Source organism: Pleurodeles waltl, chromosome 6 (assembly GCF_031143425.1).
Source record: "Pleurodeles waltl isolate 20211129_DDA chromosome 6, aPleWal1.hap1.20221129, whole genome shotgun sequence".
NCBI classification, from domain to species: Eukaryota; Metazoa; Chordata; class Amphibia; order Caudata; family Salamandridae; genus Pleurodeles; species Pleurodeles waltl.
This window is the reverse complement of record NC_090445.1, coordinates 1051726899-1051746119: the sequence shown is the minus strand read 5'-3', so window position 1 is coordinate 1051746119 and position 19221 is coordinate 1051726899. Positions and strand designations below refer to the sequence as shown.

The following is a 19221-nucleotide window of genomic DNA, read 5'->3' as shown; positions in this document are numbered from 1 at the left end:
CCCCGGGGGCCCCTGCACTGCCCATGCCACTGGCATGGGTAGTACAGGGGACCCTTGCAATGGCCCCGTGCAGCTTTTCACTGTCTGCTATGCAGACAGTGAAAAGTGCGACGGGTGCAACTGCACCCGTCGGACGGCCGCAACACCGCCGGCTCCACTTGGAGCCGGCTCCTGTGCTGCAGCCGAGATCCCCGCTGGGCCGGCGGGCGGAAACCAGGGATTTCCTGATGGCCGCGGCGGGAGTGCGGCTGCATTGGCGGCCGCCCAGTGGTCAGACCTGAAGCCGCCCGCCAAGGTCGTAATGAGGGCCTCAGTGATTTCAAAAATACTTTTAAGCCTTGTGGGAGTCCCAGGGGAACCCCTGGACCAAGGGTAGGGGCTTAGGGTATACATACCCTGCCCCTTTTTCTTTTTTTCTTTTTTTGGGGAGATGGCTGAAGTAGAGTCCCAAAATTGGTGCCAACACTTCTTGTTTGAAATTTTGACAGCCAATCAGATCTGAGCAGGAGATCTACCTGGATCTGTGGCCCTAGACATACACATTTCTTTTCCCTTGAATATCTCAAGAACTACTGATTGGATTTACACCAAGTAAAAATAAGAGTGATCTACGGACTAAAAGCTACCTTTTTTGCCAAATATTGTGAAATTCCATCCAGCAGATTGGGCTGCAGGTGTGTCTAGAGAGTCTACAGGTGGGACACACTTACTTTGACCCCCCCTTTTTCTCAGCCCCTGCTTGACGGATCATCCCAGAACTTTCCATGCACAAAAAGACCGAACTTGACACTTTTTTGCAAAACGTTGTGAAGATTCGTCAAACAGTGCCAACGATATAGGCAACTATAACTACAGACAGCCAGTAGGTTATATATATATGTTACATATATACGTTGAAAGGCAAACTAACTAATTTAAGTTAATTAATTTTAACATTATTGCTTATGGAGGTTTTAAGTCAATATCTCCATTATTTTCTATGGAAGGGTGTTGCAGCTTGAAGGATTGTCCAAATGTTGTGCTGGACTTACTTGAGATCTGAACTGTGATATACTTACAAATAATGTGGGATCATTTTGGCTGTAGTAGTTTTCGAACTGCAGTTTGTGAGTTTGTTGGGTGACTCTTTTGACGATGGGTGTCTCCCCTTCATACACTCCTTCTTACTCCTCCCTAAACCCCTCCAATTTAAAAGAAAGTATTCCCCTTTTTCCAGCCACTACCTTATCCCTTGCACATTTAGTACATAAATGTAAACATACATATGCTGATATCTCTGTAAATGCAGCAGAGATCTCCACATAGAGCAGATAGGACAAGAGGAGACATCTGCATGTCAGTGCCTAAACAGCCTTTTGTATTCCATGAGTAGTACTAATGTACTACTAAATGTACTACAAGGTACGGTTGTGATGGGGCCCAAAACATTGAAAGGCAATTGGTTTTAGAAAATGGTTTTACATGACTCAAGGACAATTTGGTTAATAGAGATTCTATATTCCTCAGACCTCAGAATCTGTGCGTTGCCTACAGTTCCTAAAGCCCTGACCCAAATCACAACCTGTATTTTGTAATACCTAAAGTAGTACTACAGAAGAACTAGCTGCTGTCTTCAAAATGCAGTTATCAAAACCCAGGGTCAAAATCTCCACCTCCACCCCTGCACTAATTTTATTACTTAGTTTACTCTAAGTGTATTACTTAGTAGTAAATGGAGGAGGGATTCTAGGAACTGCTGGGAAGATGGGAAATATACTGTAAAATGAGAGGGTTTTAGAGAGACATTAGGAGGGTTTAGGCAATGATAAGAAGGAGTTTAGAGAGAGGGATGTTCTGCCGAAACGAGTAGGCCATGTTTCTTTGTGGCACCTTGCACTTTGCACTTTATTGAATGAAATAATAAACCCTTTTAAGAGCATTTGAATCACACTGGATTTGTGCCGTCTCCCATAAATGGTTGGTCCCAAACACATTTTCCCCATGTTAATTTCAATAGGAATTTTGAACATGACTTCAGCACAAGCCATTGGATGTATTTACACCAAATTTGACAGGAAGCTAGCTCTTGTTCCAGAAAGCACCTTTTTGTGATTTGGTGTAAATCTAGACAGTAATTTTCTAGTTATTAAATTAAAACGAAATTTGTATATATAGGTATGGTGAGATCCTCCTCGGATCCACCCTGGATTAGAAGGAAAAGCAAGGACCTGATTGGATGGCCGCAGCTTGACAGAAAAGTTGTGGCTGCCATTTTGTTTCTTGCATTGCCTGAGAGGTGGGAATAAAAACAGTGTAAACACATATAATGGGTGAGGATACAGGTATCCTGATCCAATTGGACACATAGGGGGCCTTTAGAGACCCCTCTTGTGCAAGAAATTGCCTTTTTCGGGTTACTCACGAATCCTCAAATCCTCAGTGGATCCTCCTCGAATCCAGAGTGTTAGAAATGGGGTCTTTGGTTGGCAGTAAGGTTCCCCCTTGTCCAAGCAAGGACCCTCACTCTAGTCAGGGTAAAAGAGAATCACCCTCAGCTAACCCCTGCTTACCCCCTTGGTAGCTTGGCACGAGCAGAAGGCTTAACTTCAGTGTGCTAGTTGTAAAGTATTTGTACCAACACACACAGTAACTTAATGAAAACACTACAAAATGACACACCGGTTTAGAAAAATAGAAAATATTTATCTAAACAAAACAAGACCAAAACGACAAAAATCCACAAGACACAATTCAAGTTATCACAAAAAATGCAAAAAGAGTGTTCATGTAATTTTAAACACACACTAACGCTTTTAGCGTGAAAATGTAATTTCGGTGCGTCAGAAATAACCCTGCATGGGCGAGTGTGCATCAAAAAAGGCTTGCGATGCATCGATTTCACTCACGAGCGAGACCTTGCATCGTTCCTCCTTTAGTTGGGTCAGGGTGTGTTGTTTCTTCTCTCCGCAGGAGAGCGATGCGTCGATCTGGTAAGCACTCTCGGGTCCGGGCAGGCCGTGCGTCATTTTTCCACGCCCCACAGTGTTTGCGTCGGAAATGCAGACGCACGATGATCTGAAAACCGATCTCACCAGCCTCCATCAACGATGCTGTGCGTTGTTTCTCCAGCCCCGGGTGTCGATCTTCGTGTCGCGTTGCAGGCGAGTGTCGATTTTCAGCCGTGAAGCTGGTGGTGCGTCGATTTTTCAGCCTCAGATCGGAGTCCTGTCGATCTTTTCCCTGCACCGCGTTCTGTGCGTGAATTTCCTACTCTTAGGCTGCCAGCTTCTCCTTTCAGGGCCCCAGGAACTGGATGGGCACCACTTGGCAGGGTAGGAGTCTCTCCAGAGACTCCAGGTGCTGGCAGAGAGAAGACTTTTCTGTCCCTGAGACTTCAAACAACAGGAGGCAAGCTCTAAATCAAGCCCTTGGAGATCTTCACAAAAAGGAAGGCAACACAAAGTCCAGTCTTTGTCCTGTAGCACAGGCAGAAGCAGCAACTGCAGGATAACTCCTCAAAGCACAGGCAAGGCAGCTCGTCTTCCTCAGCTCTTAAGCTCTTCTCCAGGCAGAGGTTCCTCTTGGTTTCCAGAAGTGTTCCCCAGTTTGTGGGTTTGGGTGCCCTTCTTATACATATTTTCGCCTTTGAAGTAGGGCTACTTCAAAGCAAAGTATCTCTTGATTGTGAAATCCTGCCTTGCCCAGGCCAGGTCCCAGACACTCACCAGGGGGTTGGAGACTGCATTGTGTTAGGACAGGCACAGCCCTTTCAGGTGTGAGTGACCACTCCTCCCCTCCCCCCTAGCACAGATGGCTCATCATGAAATGCAGACTACACCCCAGCTCCTTTTGTGTCACTGTCTAGTGTCAGGGGCAACCAGCCCAACTGTCAAACTGACCCAGACAGGGAATCCACAAACAGGTAGAGTCACAGAAATGGTATAAGCATGAAAATGCTCACTTTCTAAAAGTGGCATTTTCAAACACACAATCTTAAAATCAACTTTACTAAAAGATGTATTTTTAAATTGTGAGCTCAGAGACCCCAAACTCCACATGTCTATCCGCTCCCAAAGGGAATCTACACTTTAATCATATTTAAAGGTAGCCCCCATGTTAACCTATGAGAGGGACAGGCCTTGCAACAGTGAAAAAGAATTTAGCAGTATTTCACTGTCAGGACATATAAAACACATTACTATGGGCCTCATTACAACCCTGGCGGTCAAAGACTGCCAGGGCTGATTTGGAGATTGTACCGCCAACAGGCTGGCGGTACAATCTTGCCTATTATGACCGTGGTGGAAGCGCCGCGGTTGCACTGCCGGGACTTGCAGTTTACTGCCATGGTTGTCCCGGCCATGGAAAGGCTGGCGGAAAGGGGAGTTGCGGGGCCCCTGGGGGCCTCTGCACTGCCCATGCACTTGGCATGGGCAGTGCAGGGGCCCCCAGGCACAGCCCCACACTGCTTTTCACTGTCTGCAAAGCAGACAGTGAAAAGCATGTATGTCCTACCTTAACCATACACTGCACCCTGCCCTTGGGGCTACCTAGGGCCTACCTTAGGGGTGTCTTACATGTAAGAAAAGGGAAGCTTTAGGTCTGGCAAGAGGGTACACTTGCCAAGTCGAATTTACAGTTAAAACTGCACACACAGACACTGCAGTTGCAGGCCTGAGAAATGATTACAGAGCTACTTGTGTGGGCGGCACAACCAGTGCTGCTGGCCCACTCGAAGCATTTGATTTACAGGCCCAGGGCACCTCTACTGCACTGTACTAGGGACTTACTATTAAATCAAATATGCCAATCATGGATGAACCAATTACATACACATGTTTTATAGGAGCACTTGCACTTTAGCACGGGTTAGCAGTTGTAAAGTGCCCAGAGTAACAAGAACAGCAAAAACAGAGTCCAGCATACATCAACAACCTGGGAAACAGAGGCAAAAAGTTAAGGGACACCACGCCAAGGATGAAAAGTCTAACACAGAGGGAAAGCAAGACCCTGATTGATTGGTCGCAACCTGAAAGAAATATTAACATGTGTGTTACAAAACCGTAGAAAATCACTGAAAAAAACAAAGGTTACAGGAATGTTATAGTAAGGTTAACGTTTTACCCATCTAAAACCATAGAAATTCAGCAGTTATAGTTATTCTTATAGTTATACTTATCTGAATAAACTATAACTGGAGCAGGACAGTAACTTTGGGCAATGAGTTATAGTTCCCAGGAATAGAAATAACTATAACTACTGAATTTCCATGGTTTTGTATGGGTAAAACGTCAATCTAACCATAACGTCCCTGTAACCTTTGGTATTTTCTGTGAAAAAAGTATACATATATATGTGTGTATTTATAACCCAGCAACCAGGACTTAGTTTCCAAAGAAAAAGTGTTGTTTGTTTTACTAATAACTTTGGCAGCGCTTTACAAAACTTCACAAAATTTTCACATCTAGTCTGTCAGTGACTTCAGTTTCTGCCCATGAAGTTTCAGGGTGATCTGTCAAGTGGGAGCTTAGAAAAAGGGGGGTCCTAAACCACATTTTCCCCATGCAATTTCCCTTTGGATTTTGAACATGACTACACCTCTAACCGCTGAATAGAATTGCACCAAATTTGCAGACAGCTAGATCTTGGTCCAGAAAGATCTCTTTTTGTAATTTGGTGTAAATCTGTTGAGTACAGTTGGAGTTATTAAAGTTAAAAAAAATGTATGTATATCTAGAGATTCTGATCCTCCCCAGATCTGGGCAGATTTGCAGATCCGCACACCAGCAGCAATGCTGTGACTGGTTGACCACAATCTGAAAGGAAAGTTGCATCCGCCATTTTGTTCATTGGGACTCAGTTGCCTGCATGGAAAATAACATTTAAAAGTGATAGAAGGGGTTAGGGTAGGGGTACCCTGACCCTATGGGACTGATGGAGAGGTCTGTGAGGGACCCCTCGTGGCCAAGAAACTGTCCCAAAAATATTTTTTGAGTTCCTGAGGAACTGCAGTTAGGAGTCTTGTTGGTAACTCCCGCTCAGGTTCCTACAGCATGTGGAGAAATTGTACCACTCTGTCTGTTTTGTTTGCCCAACATGTTGGGGCCGAACATCATGGGGCATGGATCTAACAAAAACAATGTGCTTGATTACATTGGAAGCTTTCAAAACATGATGCTCTGGATTCCTCAGATCAGAAGTGTAATGTGATCTAACCGTTGCCTAAATCAGTGTTTTTCAACCTTTTTTGGGCAAAGGCACACTTGTTTCATGAAAAAAATCACGAGGCACACCACCATTAGAAAATGTTAAAAAAATCTGGCACATGATGTTAAAATACATTGCACGACAAGTAAGGTGCACAAGAGGGACATAAGAGGCAGTGGAAAGGGAGAAGAATACAGATTGGGAGGTGTAGTAAATGAGAGAAAGCGCATTATTTTGTGAAATAACCAACATTTTTGAAGTCGTTCTTTACAGAGGGTTTGTCTGTGTGTAAAAACTGTTGAAATCCGACAGATGTCTCACATTAGCCAACTGAAAGTACCTGCATCCAATTATTTATCACAAAATACATTTATTAGGGGGGTTGTAACACCATACAACCCCATCCCTGAAGCTACGCCCATGGCCCCCAGCCTACATCTCCGACCCCTATATATGGGTCCATGCCCAACCTGTCTCCTCCTCTCTCCGTCCATGCCTATCTCTCACCCACTTTTCTCTGCCAGAATGTTTGCCTGTTTCCTAGATGCCTGCGTAAATATACCTGACCTTTTATCCCTCATAATCATTTACTTTCTGCCACTGCTCGGATTCCAAATATCAGCTGTTGCTACATATTCTGATCTACAACCAAGTAAATGATTCTTTCAGTTTAAAACTGTTCCAAAAGAGCAGAAGTCATGAATGGTGGAAAAAAAAAACACTCAGGGCTGTAGCTTCAACTAGTGCAGCAGGAGCAGTGGCACTGAAGCCCAGAGGCCTGAGGGTCATCTGAACGCTCCTTATCGCTGCATTTTATAAATTATTCAAAGAGCATGTGCTTTGCGGACGAGGGAGCACTCCCTTCCTTGCAGTAGGACCTATGATACGCTGGCTACTACGCTACTGAAACTCACTGTTCGCCTTCCATGCGAGGCAAAGGCAGAAATGGAAACAAATAGTTTATGTTAAAATATTACCGACAAAAATATCGTCCTACAAAAATATCATATCCCAAATTTCGCCTTCCACATTATTGTGAAAGTAAGCCTAAACTGACTACCACAACGTAGTGAAAAGATAATATAGGTAAGAATGGATGTACTGTTTCTAACTTCACATCTAGGTACCTTGAAGATTGTTATCTATGAAGACAGATATCTTTACCTGCAAGGACTAACCTTCATGATATCGGAGTAGTCGTTATTCTGGGTACTATGGGGCTTATTTACAAGCCCCTTGCGCCGCATGTGCGACAGTTTTTTTTCCCATAGAAAAAGTTTGTGTAGCTCAGAAATGAAACAGTGCCATGCAAAAATGTTTTGTGAAGTGGCACCTGGACTCAGATGGCCTTTGACGCCTGGTTCAAGTCCGGCAACCTTACTTTGAAAAACCGCTGTAGCGCTCCGGGAAAAAGTTGTAAATATTTTGTTTCTTGCTTCGTTTAACTAATTTCTCGAAAAAAATAAAAGTTGCATAAACGTCCTAATATCATGTGACACTTCTTGAAACGTTTTAATTTTCCACTCATCCTCGCATGGATCGAGATATAATATGTCGATTGCGCCTTTCTACCTGTAGGAAAGCAGAACATGCATTCTCTGGAGCCAGCTCTTTTTACCGAGTTTTACTAGTTGTCGAGTTCTCGACCTCGGACCGATGGAAGTCTTATTCGGCCCTCTCACCGGCATTATGGTACACGTTACCCCATTCTGTCAGGGCTTGGTGTGAATATGGCGGGAAATATGCCCCCCAACCAGAACGCCTTCTTTTAACTGCACCTTCACATTCAATAACTATTAGTTAACATACATCGGTTAACTCCTGACTCACCTTATTGCAATATTCGGGAACATTTTTAACGTCTGCCTGCAGAATGTTCCCGAAGAAGGGGAGCGAGGGGGGTCCGGGTGGGTAGCAACTCCAACTCCTCCGGCGCTTTGTGAAATCTAAGAGCAACGCGAGTACAATGAAGAACGAGGTAGACTCATCGACGCCCGGAGCGTTCCCATGGAGACATGGGAACTCGCAACTGACTCGTCGGGCTTTCCTGAAGAGAAGCTGGTTGGCGCTGGCGTGGACGTGGTCGTAACGACCCGTTCACGCCGCCCTAGTGGGCGAAAATTTATTTTTAATTTTTTTTTTTAAATCTTTCGAATTTTTCCCACGGCACACCAGGCAACATCTCGTGGCACACTAGTGTGCCGCGGAACAGTGGTTGAAAAACACTGGCCTAAATAATAACTCAATGTATCTTCTCTGGGAGAGCTTGAAGACATATGTTTTAAGAGAAAGGGCACAAACTGCCAGCCATAATGCAGGTTGAGTTTTTGGAGATTTAACATACACATATTCACTGTCCCTATAGTGGCCCTCAGTACAACTCCTAGCCAGTTGATTCAGGGACATACAAGGGTGTGCACCCGAAATTGTATTAAGAATGGTGGAGAGGTTTTTAGCTACATGATTTTTGCTAGGTAAATCCAGGTGTAAATTGTGTGACAAAGACTACACATTTTGAGTTTCAGCACTCTAGACGGTTGGGGGGGAACCCATGCAGTATTAATATAACATGCTCCTTCCTGAGATATATAAATAATATAATATAATTGTGTAATTGTGCATGTGGAAAATACCATACCCTGCATGAGAATTTTCCAGCTGTTCAAATTGCTCCTGGGAATGGATGAATGAATAGTTGTTCCATTTGCTGCTAATCCCACCTAAGCGTTGGGTTAAATATAACTTCAGGATTATTATAGATGCAGTCTCTTAAGGGCTCACTATTGAGCTTCCATCTTGTTGCTCTCAGTGTTGGGCTACAGAGTAAAATTTCAGTTGAGCAAATATTATTGTTAGCTTGTTCGAAGCGTAATAAAGTTCAGTAATGATAGTATTTTCATTGGTAGATTGTTAGATGGCTCGGTTGTGTGAGTGTCCATTGTGAAGTGTCGCCTAAAGGTCACCAGTTTGAATACTGACAGGATCCGCTTAACTTTTGAATTTCAAGAGTTAAAAAAGGAATACCAAAAGATAATTAATTCCATATTATGCTACATAAAGTATCGAAAGTAATATGTTTCAGCAACGGAATTCGATGACATTGTCTTTCATTGACGTCAAGTATTTAAATATATGAACACTGCTGTCATTAAATGTTCTGAAACATTGAAATATCTCATATATGCTATGTGCACTGAGACAGAGAATCTGACAGATTCTTATTTTTGATGGGTTCACTCCACCACTGAGAAAAATCTATGTTTAATTCCAATATTACATAGAGAGAGTAGACGGGTATTGTCTGTACCACAATGTTGGAAGCTTTTATGCAGAGCAGTTGTGTGTATATTTGTTTCCAAAAGTGTGAGCAACCAATATTACTTCATCCACAGTCTGGCGCAATTTTACCTATTCTTTCTCCGGCATGCTTGAATGTACACTCCTTACACTTTGAAAAGGCCAAACAAAAATGTAATAAGACTGCGCCCGGGCATGGCTAATGCATTTATATTCTGATAATATTGAAACTTCTTTCACGAAATGAGCGCCCAACTGGAAATAAAATGTTGATTTGTATACTCCTAGATACTCATATGATTTTAATTCAAAGTCAAATTCAGTTAATTAGGTAATGAGATCCCCACAACACTGTGATACATTACTACCAAAATAAATAAAAACAGCATAATAATATATTTAATTCCTTAAATTTATAGCATGCAAAAACTGACCAACAGACAGTGCTACATATAAGACAAATGAAAAAAGCGACTTAAAGACCCTTTTATCAGCGGTTAGGCAATAAACTACATATGTTGGTACAATAAAAATCCCTCTCTGTAACATCATTTCGAAATCTGACTCATTCGTGTTCGTGCATTATAAAAACGCATTTTTTGCATTATTGAGACTGGGATCTAGGAAACCATAGACCTTTATATCATTTCAAAATCTGACTCAACCAGGCTCGTGTATTATATAAAAAAAATGCTATGTGCCTGGAACGGTTGCATATGCTGCAATGCAGTATCTCATTTACAGTTAGTCCCCAGTGGTAGACAGCACGTCTTCACAGAACATACAGTACTGTACCAGTCTCATTACACACAAATTGTACGTGGAGGGGGGAGGCAGAGCTCTGTCCTGAGAATGGTAGAGCAGCACGTTTATGAAACACTCAACTGATTATAAAGATATTTTCTAAAATTCCTGACATAATATTGGAGTATTTACAGCGACTGTATTATATGTGCTTCTTCCCACAAATATTTCCCCATACACAAACACTGCTAGAAAGTCTGTGTTAATTAGGAAGCTGCAGTCTTCTGTAGTAACCTGTGACATTTGTGATTCTATAGCAAATTCGTAATTATTTTTTTTTGTCGGATATGATTGGATTGTTCTCAAACAGGCTTTTTGAATGGCATTACAAACCAGGTTTACTTAAAAACTGCTGTGCCCCTACACTCTTTCGTTGGCAGACTTGTTTATTAGAGGTGAACTTCCTGTTGTTTGCAATACTAAGACAACACGAAAACTGTTTTTGATTTCATATTTCTAATACTATATTTATTGACTTAAATGTTTTTCGATTTTTATTAGGTTTCACTGTTGCATTTCAGAGAGGTTGTTCTCAGTTGAACTCAAACTGCACTTAGATTACAGTATTATGCTGGATACATTGTTTATGGATCAAACATAGATTTCACTCAAACTGCAGACATTTTCTTGGGCCACTTCTAGTCAAGTAAGGGCCAGATGTAGCAAAGGGTTTGCGAGTCGCAAATGGCGAAAAACGCCGTTTGCGAGGCGCAAAAGCCCCTCTGCTATGCAGAAATGCATTTTGCGAGTTGGATCCGACTCGCAAAATGCATTTCCGACTCGCAAATAGGAAGGGGTGTTCCCTTCCTATTTGCGACTCGCAATGCTATTCAATTTCATTTGCAACCGCGAAAGCGGTCACAAATGAAATCGCAATTACCACACACTTGAAGTGGATGGTAACCCAGTCGCAAACGGGAAGGGGTCCCCCTTGTGACTGGAAAAAAAAAAAAAAAATCAGAGCAGGCAGTGGTCCAATGGACCACTGCCTGCCCTGAAAAAAAACGAAACTAAAGGTTTCGTTTTTTTTTTCCAAATGCAGCTCGTTTTCCTTTAAGGAAAACGGGCTGCAGATGAAAAAAAAAAACTGCTTTATTAAAAAGCTGTCACAGACATGGTGGTCTGCTGACTCCAGCAGGCCACCATCCCCGTGAGTGCCCATACTCGCAATGGGGTCGCAAACTGCGACCCACCTCATTAATATTAATGAGGTGGGTCTTTGCGACCCCATTGCGAGTTGCAGAAGGTGTCTGAGACACCTTTCTGCATAGCAAATTGCAACTTGCAATTTGCGAGTAGCACGGACTCGCAAATTGCAGGTCGCAATTTGCTTTGTTGCTACATCTGGCCCTAAATGTGTAATCCTTGAGGTAACATTGGACATTGGGTGATGCATCTCTATATTTCATTGTGTATGCACACATTCTTGAACGCACGTGACAGGAGTCATGTCCATGGGGGTTGTGCTTCTGAAAAATGACGCTAGTCATGTTCGAGTCATTTTTTATACTATAACCTGACTAGCGCCATTCTTTCCTGCACAACCTCCAGTTTGCCCTACGCTTCCCCTACCCGGTTAACATCATTTATTTTGACGCTAACCGGGCCTTAGGGCCGGCTTGCGCTATTCCTTTAATATGGCGCCCTGCTGGCGTCCTGGAATGGTGCTAGCCAGCGCTATACTTTTTAATGCAAACCTGCCCTAATGCATGTTTGCGTCAAAAAAGTATAAATCTGGGCCTTAATTCGATATTTAGTTGAAAAAAACACAGAGAGGCCACAGTTGATGTTCTGCTTCTCAAGAAAAAATCTCTGGAACATAGATTTTTCCAGTTATGTTTACCCATGTTTATGCAGAACAGTGCAGTTTCTAAGCTCCCATAGTCAAATAGATTGGCTCCAGAAGTCTTCACTTCCAGCTGTTACCATGACCTCTGTTTGCTCAAGCTGGAGCATATTGGCAGTCCTAGACATCAAACATCATTTGTGGTATTCCATAGTAGTCACCCCTGGATCCCCATCAAAACATAGGATGATCAGGGCATTGTTAGTGTACATGTTAAAGTGGCAGTCCTACGTAGAGATCTGTCAAGCCAGTCGCTTAACTGAGTTAGAGCTAAGTTATTAAGCAGGTCTCTAACAGAAAGAAACTCTTCACTGCTTCATAGGTCAGTAGCATCAGTTTCAACATGTTGGAAAGTCTTTACCGTAGTGTGATTGGGTCAAAAGATCTAAATAAGGATAAGACTGGCCATCAAGGGCAATGCCCTGAAATTGGCTTAATAAGATACTTTGACCCAAGGAGCCAAATGCACAGTGATTCCCTCTTCCTCCCCACATGCACATGATTAGTTTGAGGGAAGTGTCCTACAGTGGATCAGATGTTTTCTCTCACTGAAATCATAAGAGATGGCTCCTCTTCCTTTCCTATTGAAAGCAAATCCATTTACTTGTGCGGTACTACTTATGCCCAACTTTATCTACTCTACAATCCTGTGCCTTTTGCACATATATCAAAAATACTAATACCTACTGTGATTGGATGGAGATAAAATATGGAACCCAGCAAGATTGAGATATGGTTTGGATAGTATTAGTTAATGGATGCTAATTCCTTTATATTATCCAAGGTTCACATACACAATTTATGCCTGAAGACCAAGTTGTGGTCTTTGTACTTAGCACACGTTCTTACCACTTGAAAATAGCCAGCTAAGTATTATACGTGATTGCTGCCAAAAGTAAAGCAATGTTTGTTCTACATTTATTGACTACTACATTGACTAATGATATGGGATCTATCCTAGTATGCCAACTTATTTTTTATAAAGCTTGCAGTGGGTACAGTGTGTCACTCTGAGTCTGTTGAGGAAGAGAAAGTGAAATCAGCACAGCAAATCAGTTTTCAGGAGAATTAATTATCTGCCGTTTGAGAAGGTTTTAAGTTCAAACCCCACTGTACTGCCGACAAGGATAACTTCATGGCTGCCACACAAACATCTACTCCATGCACCTCACTTTAAGAAAGCCTATTCTTGGAGTAAGGCTGTATTTATGTCAAAGCAATTTACCCTGAAAGAAATAAGGGCACATGCCTTTCAATAAGAACACTAAGACCTGGCTTTGTAGTGACTAGTTATGCAGACTTTGTATAGTGGCAGACATGAATATGTATTATGTACATATATGTAGGTGTGCATATGAGAAGCACATATTGGTGAGCTGAGACCGGCAATTGGCTAAAGTTCAACGTGGACATGATTTTAAATTGCCCACCCTTACCACATGGGTACACACCACAAATATTAATTGAACTATAATATCCCGTAGTACTTTTGATACAATTGATGTTTGAATTAATTGGTTAAACTCCTTTTTGAGTAGTGTTCTCAATGCTAATCTTTGTGATTTCCTGTTTATTACTGAGAATCCTAGCAAGGTCTACTCAGCCCTTTGTCCTGGTTAGGCAAAAAAATCAATTACAGTTTTGTTAAATACTAGTAACTATTGTCATTTACATTGCCACAGTCAAATTTGTGAATTTAACTTCTCAAATAAGACATGGGGGTCATTTTGACCTCAGCGGTCTTTTTCCAAGACCGCCGAGGGACCGCCATGCGGAAGACCGCCAGTAGTGGCGGTTTGCCGCTCGGCCTATTATGACCGTTGGCAGCTCTCCGTCCTTTTACGTCCATACTGGCGGGCGGCGGGGAAGTAGAGGTTGCTCCGGTGTTCTGTTGGCGGTGTGGTGTCGGCGAACCAGCCCCCATGGCTCCCGTCCCCTCCGGAAGGATCGTTGGACCAGGTAAGTCGATTGTCCATTAGGGGAGGGGGTGGGGCGGTGTTGTGTGTTGTGTGCGTGCATGGGGGTGTGTGTTTGTGTATGTAGAGGGGGTGTGTGAGTGCGTGTATGCTTGCGGGGGTGTTGTGTGTTTGTGAATGGGTGCGTGTATGTCTGTAGGTATGTCTGTATGGATGTGTGCGTGGATGTGCGTGTCTGACTGTGTGTGTGGATGTTTGCATTTATGTCGGTGTGTGTGCGTGTATGTGTGTTGGTGGTGCCTGCGTGCGTGTCGTGTGTGTATGAGTGATGTTATGTTGGGGGTCGGGTGGGGAGGGGGGTCCTGCCACCTTTGGGGGGTGGCAGGGGAGGTGGGGGGTGTAGGGGAGGGAGTCAGGGTGGGGGTGGGGGGTGGGGGAGACCCATATCAGTGCCAGGGAAGGAATTCCCTGGCACTGATAGTGCTTACCGCCATGGATTTCATGGCGGGTTCAAACCGCATGAAATCCATGGCGGTCAGCCGGGTCCAAATACCGCCGGCGGTATAGTGACGGCCCCCGGGCTCGAGACCCTGGTCTCCAGCCCGGCGGGCAGAACAGAGAACCGGCGGATGACCATGGCGGTAACCGCCATTGTCATAATACAAAAAAAAAGACCGACAGCCTGTTGGCGGTCTTACCGCCGCTTCTCCGCCTTCCGCCAGGGTCATAATGACCCCAATAGTATTAATTTCAAAAGGAGTACATTATTGATTTTCTGTTCTCTTAGTTTCTTATTCCAAATTTTGAGATTAGTGCCAAGAAACTCTTCTAGTGCCAAATGTTAGACCTAATGGAAATTTAGCATAACACACATAACATGTAAATAGTACAGAGTCATAGCATCACATTATGTATAACATCTAGTGGCTGCACATCTTTTAGTATAAGCAGACTTAGGTTCTCATTACAAGTTTGGCAGGCAGACTGCCAGACCTCCAGACTGCCAGGTCGGCGGTCCCAGAAAGACAGCCATGTTGGCGGTCCCAAAAAGACCTCCATGTTGGCGGTTTTCCAGGCTGCCCTGTTATGAGTCAAACAGGGAAGACTGCTGACAGCCAAGCAAAAAAAGCAGACTGGCAGCGACTCAGAGGCTCGGAAATAGGCGGTCTGACCTCCAGCACCAATAGCACTGCAACCAACCACTGACCTTCTTACAAGTCCAAAGTCGCAGTGGCAGACACCCATGACGGTCAGCCAATGGTGGTCTGAACCATGGCAGTTTGCAGTCACCAAAGGAATACACAACTGCACATTGGATGGATTTGAAAATAATACAGCTGACACACATTGCCACATTGAACACACCTGCAAAGGACACTATAAAATATAACCCTTCACACACCACAATCCTTTGCATTTACATTGCAACACAATGAAACCAAAGTGAATTATTTACCACACATTAGAGCTACTGGGCACCACTTTTTTTTCTCACCATCTCTTCACACCCAGCACACACTTTTGTCCATTCACACTGTTAGAAATGAAGTCTTTGGTTGGAAGTCAGTTTACCCCCTGTCCAAGCAAGCACTCTAGTCAGGGTAAAAGAGAATCACCCTCAGCTAACCCCTGCTTCCCCCTTGGCAGCTTAGCACGAGCAGCAGGCTTAACTTCAGAGTGCTAGGTGTAAAGTATTTGTACCAACACACACAGGCCCGTATTTATACTTTTTTGCACCGCATTTGCGTCGTATTTTGACGCAAAAACGGCGCAAACTTGCAAAATGCCATTGTATTTTGTAGGTTTGCGCCGTTTTGCGCTAAAAAGCGGCGCAAATGCGGCGCTAAAAAAAGTATAAATACGGGCCACAGTAACTTAATGAAAACACTACAAAATGACACAACACAGGTTTAGAAAAATAGAAAGCATTTATCTAAACAAAACAAGACCAAAATGACAAAAATCCACAATCCACAAGTCAAGTTATCAATAAAAATGCAAACAGAGTTCTCATGTACTTTCAAACACAACACTAACACTGTTAGTGTGAAAATGTACAATGGGCCCGACAAATATAACCCCGCACGGGCGAGTGTCAAAAAGGGCCTGGGATGCGTTGATTTCACTCACGAGCGAAACCTTGTGTTGTTTCTCTTTCAGTCAGGTCGGCGTGCATTGTTTCTTTTCTCTGCAGGAGAGCGATGCGTCGATTGGGTCAGCACTGTTGGGTCCGGGCAGGCTTTGCATATTTTTTACATGCCCAGCGGTGTTTGCGTCAGAAGTTTAGTCACACGATGATCCGAAAACCACGCAGCGCGGGTTGCGATCTCACCAGCCTCCGTCAGCGATGCTGTGAGTCGTTTCTCCATCCCTGGGTGTCGATCTTCGGGTCGCATTGCAGACGAGCGTCGATTTTCAGCCGTGAAGCTGGCGGCGTGTCGATTTTTCAGCCGCAGATTGGAGTCCCGTTGATCTTTTCCCCTCACGGCGTTCTGTGCGTGGATTTCTTACTCTTAGGCTGCCAGCTTCTCCTTTCAGGGTCCCAGGAACTGGATGGGCACCACTGGGCAGAGTAGGAGTCTCAGCAGAGGCTCCAGGTGCTGTCAGAGAGAAGTCTTTGCTGTCCCTGAGACTTCAAACAACAGGAGGCAAACTCTAAATCAAGCCCTTGGAGAGTTCTTTACAAGAAGGAAGGCACACAAAGTCCAGTCTTTGTCCTCTAGCACATGCAGAAGCAGCAACTGGAGGATAGCTCCACAAAGCACAGTCACAGGCAGGGCACCTCTTTTTCATCAGCTCTTCCCCTGGCAGAGGTTCCTCTTGGTTTCCAGAAGTGTTCTAAAGTCTGTGGTTTTGGGTACCCTTCGTGTACCCATTTTGCCCTTTGAAGTAGGCTTACTTCAAAGAAAAGTCTCTCTTGTTTGTGAAATCCTGCCTTGCCCAGGCCAGGCTCCAGACACACACCAGGGGGTTGGAGACTGCATTGTGTGAGGGCAGGCACAGCCCTTTCAGGTGTGAGTGACCACTCCTCCCCTCCCTCCTAGCACAGATGGCTCATCAGGATATGCAGGCTACACCCCAGCTCCCTTTGTGTCACTGTCTAGAGAGAGGTGCAAACAGCCCAACTGTCAAACTGACCCGGATAGGGAATCCACAAACAGGCAGAGTCACATAAAGGTTTAAGCAAGAAAATGCTCACTTTCTAAAAGTGGCATTTTCAAACACACAATCTTAAAATCAACTTTACTAAAAGATGCATTTTCAAATTTTGAACTCAGAGACCCCAAACTCCACATGTCTATCCACTCCCAAAGGAAATCAACATTTTAATCATATTTAAAGGCAGCCTCCATTTTAACCAATGAGAGGGACAGGCCTTGCAACAGTGAAAAACAAATGTAATCTGTATTTCACTGTTAGGACATATAAAACACATTAGTATATGTCCTACCTTAAACATACAATGCATCCTGCCATTGGGGCTACCTAGGGCCTACCTTAGGCATGTCTAACATGTAGGAAAAGGGAAGGTTTAGGCCTGGAAAGTGGGTATACTTGCCAAGTCGAGTTGGCAGTTTAAAACTGCACACACAGACACTGCAGTAGCACGCCTGAGCCATGTTTACAGAGCTACCTATGTGGATGGCACAACCAGTGCTGCAGGGCCACTAGTAGCATTTATTTTACAGGCCCTGGGCACCTCTAGGGCACTGTACTAGGGACTTACTAGTAAATCAAATATGCAATCATGGATGAACCAATTACATACACATTTTGTATAGGAGCACTTGCACTTTAGCACTGGTTAGCAGTGGTAAAGTGCACAGAGTAACAAAAACAGCAAAAATCCAGCACACATAAACAACCTGGGAAACAGAGGCAAAAAGTTAAGGGAGACCACGCCAAGGATGAAAAGTCTAACACACACCCTTTTGCACCTCCCCTCTTTAGTAAGTCACTGTCACCTGTTTCTTTTTTCTTTTCCACCAGGTCACATTCTAAAAGTCCACATTTTTCTGAGGATGAGTTGAGAGTCATGGTGGATGAAATCATAAGAGTAGAGCCACAATTGTTTGGACCACAAGTCCAGCACACTGCTTTCAGTAGAAAAATAGAAATGTGGGACAGGATAGTCAACAGAGTCAATGCTGTAGGCACTACCCTGCTCACAAAGGAGGACAGGCTCCAGTTGCAGGCCAAGAAGACTGACAGTGGCCCTCTCAGAGCCGCATTACATCTCTTTCCCTGGGAGGAGAAGGTTGTGACCATCTTGCTACCTGAAGGCTTGACAGGCATACCTGGGGAGAGGAGTCTGGTAAGTCGCAACACTAGAACTGTCACCAAAATACCATGTCATGCATGCTCATAGCTCACCTTCTGCTACTTTTACTGTTACTCCACTCATCAGCCCAATGTTCACCTCTCCAAAGACCCCTGTTTGGCAACTCACAGTTGAAGTTTACTCATATGGGGGGATAACATTTGTATAGTGTGTGTAGTATAGGGAGTTACATGACTACAACTCCCATGAGGCACTGTTACTCTTACCCAAACCACCAGCCTAGTGTTTCCTTCACCAAAAACCCTTGTTTGTTAACTCCCGATTGAAGTGTACTCACCTGGGAGGATAACATTTGTCAAGTGTGTGTAATACAGGGACTGACATGACTACAACTCCCAGGAGCCACTGTCATAATAACTCCAACCACCAGAACAGCGTCCTCTTCTCCAAATATTCCTGCTTGTGAACTTACAATTAAAGTGTACTCACATGGAAGGATACCATGGGTTAACTGTAAGATAGCAAAGGGAGTGACATGGCTGTAAAGTCCAATAGCCCCTGTGGCTCCAAAACCAAACACCAGCCTAGTGTTCATTTGTCCTAATACATCTGTTAGCGAACTCTCAAATTAAGTTTACTCACATGGGAGGATACTATTTATTGAGTGTGTGTAGTAGAGAGAGTGACATGACTGAAAAGCCCAATAGGCACTGCTTCTGTGACTCCAAACACAAGCACAGTGTTAACTTTCCCATATATCCTTGTTTGTCAACTCCCAAATGAAGTATACTCACCTGGGGGACAACATATGAATGGTATATGTAGTAAAGGGACTGACAGGAATGAAAATCCCAGGAGGCTCTGATAGTGTTACCCTAACCACCATCACA

The 19221-nt window shown here is 43.9% G+C and overlaps 1 protein-coding gene across 4 annotated transcripts in view; it reads left to right on the top strand.

The window, feature by feature from the left end:
* The window catches only part of CHD5 (chromodomain helicase DNA binding protein 5), a 981350-nt gene that overhangs the window by 161206 nt on the left and 800923 nt on the right, over positions 1–19221 (top strand). The gene's annotated exons all lie outside the window — the stretch shown is intronic.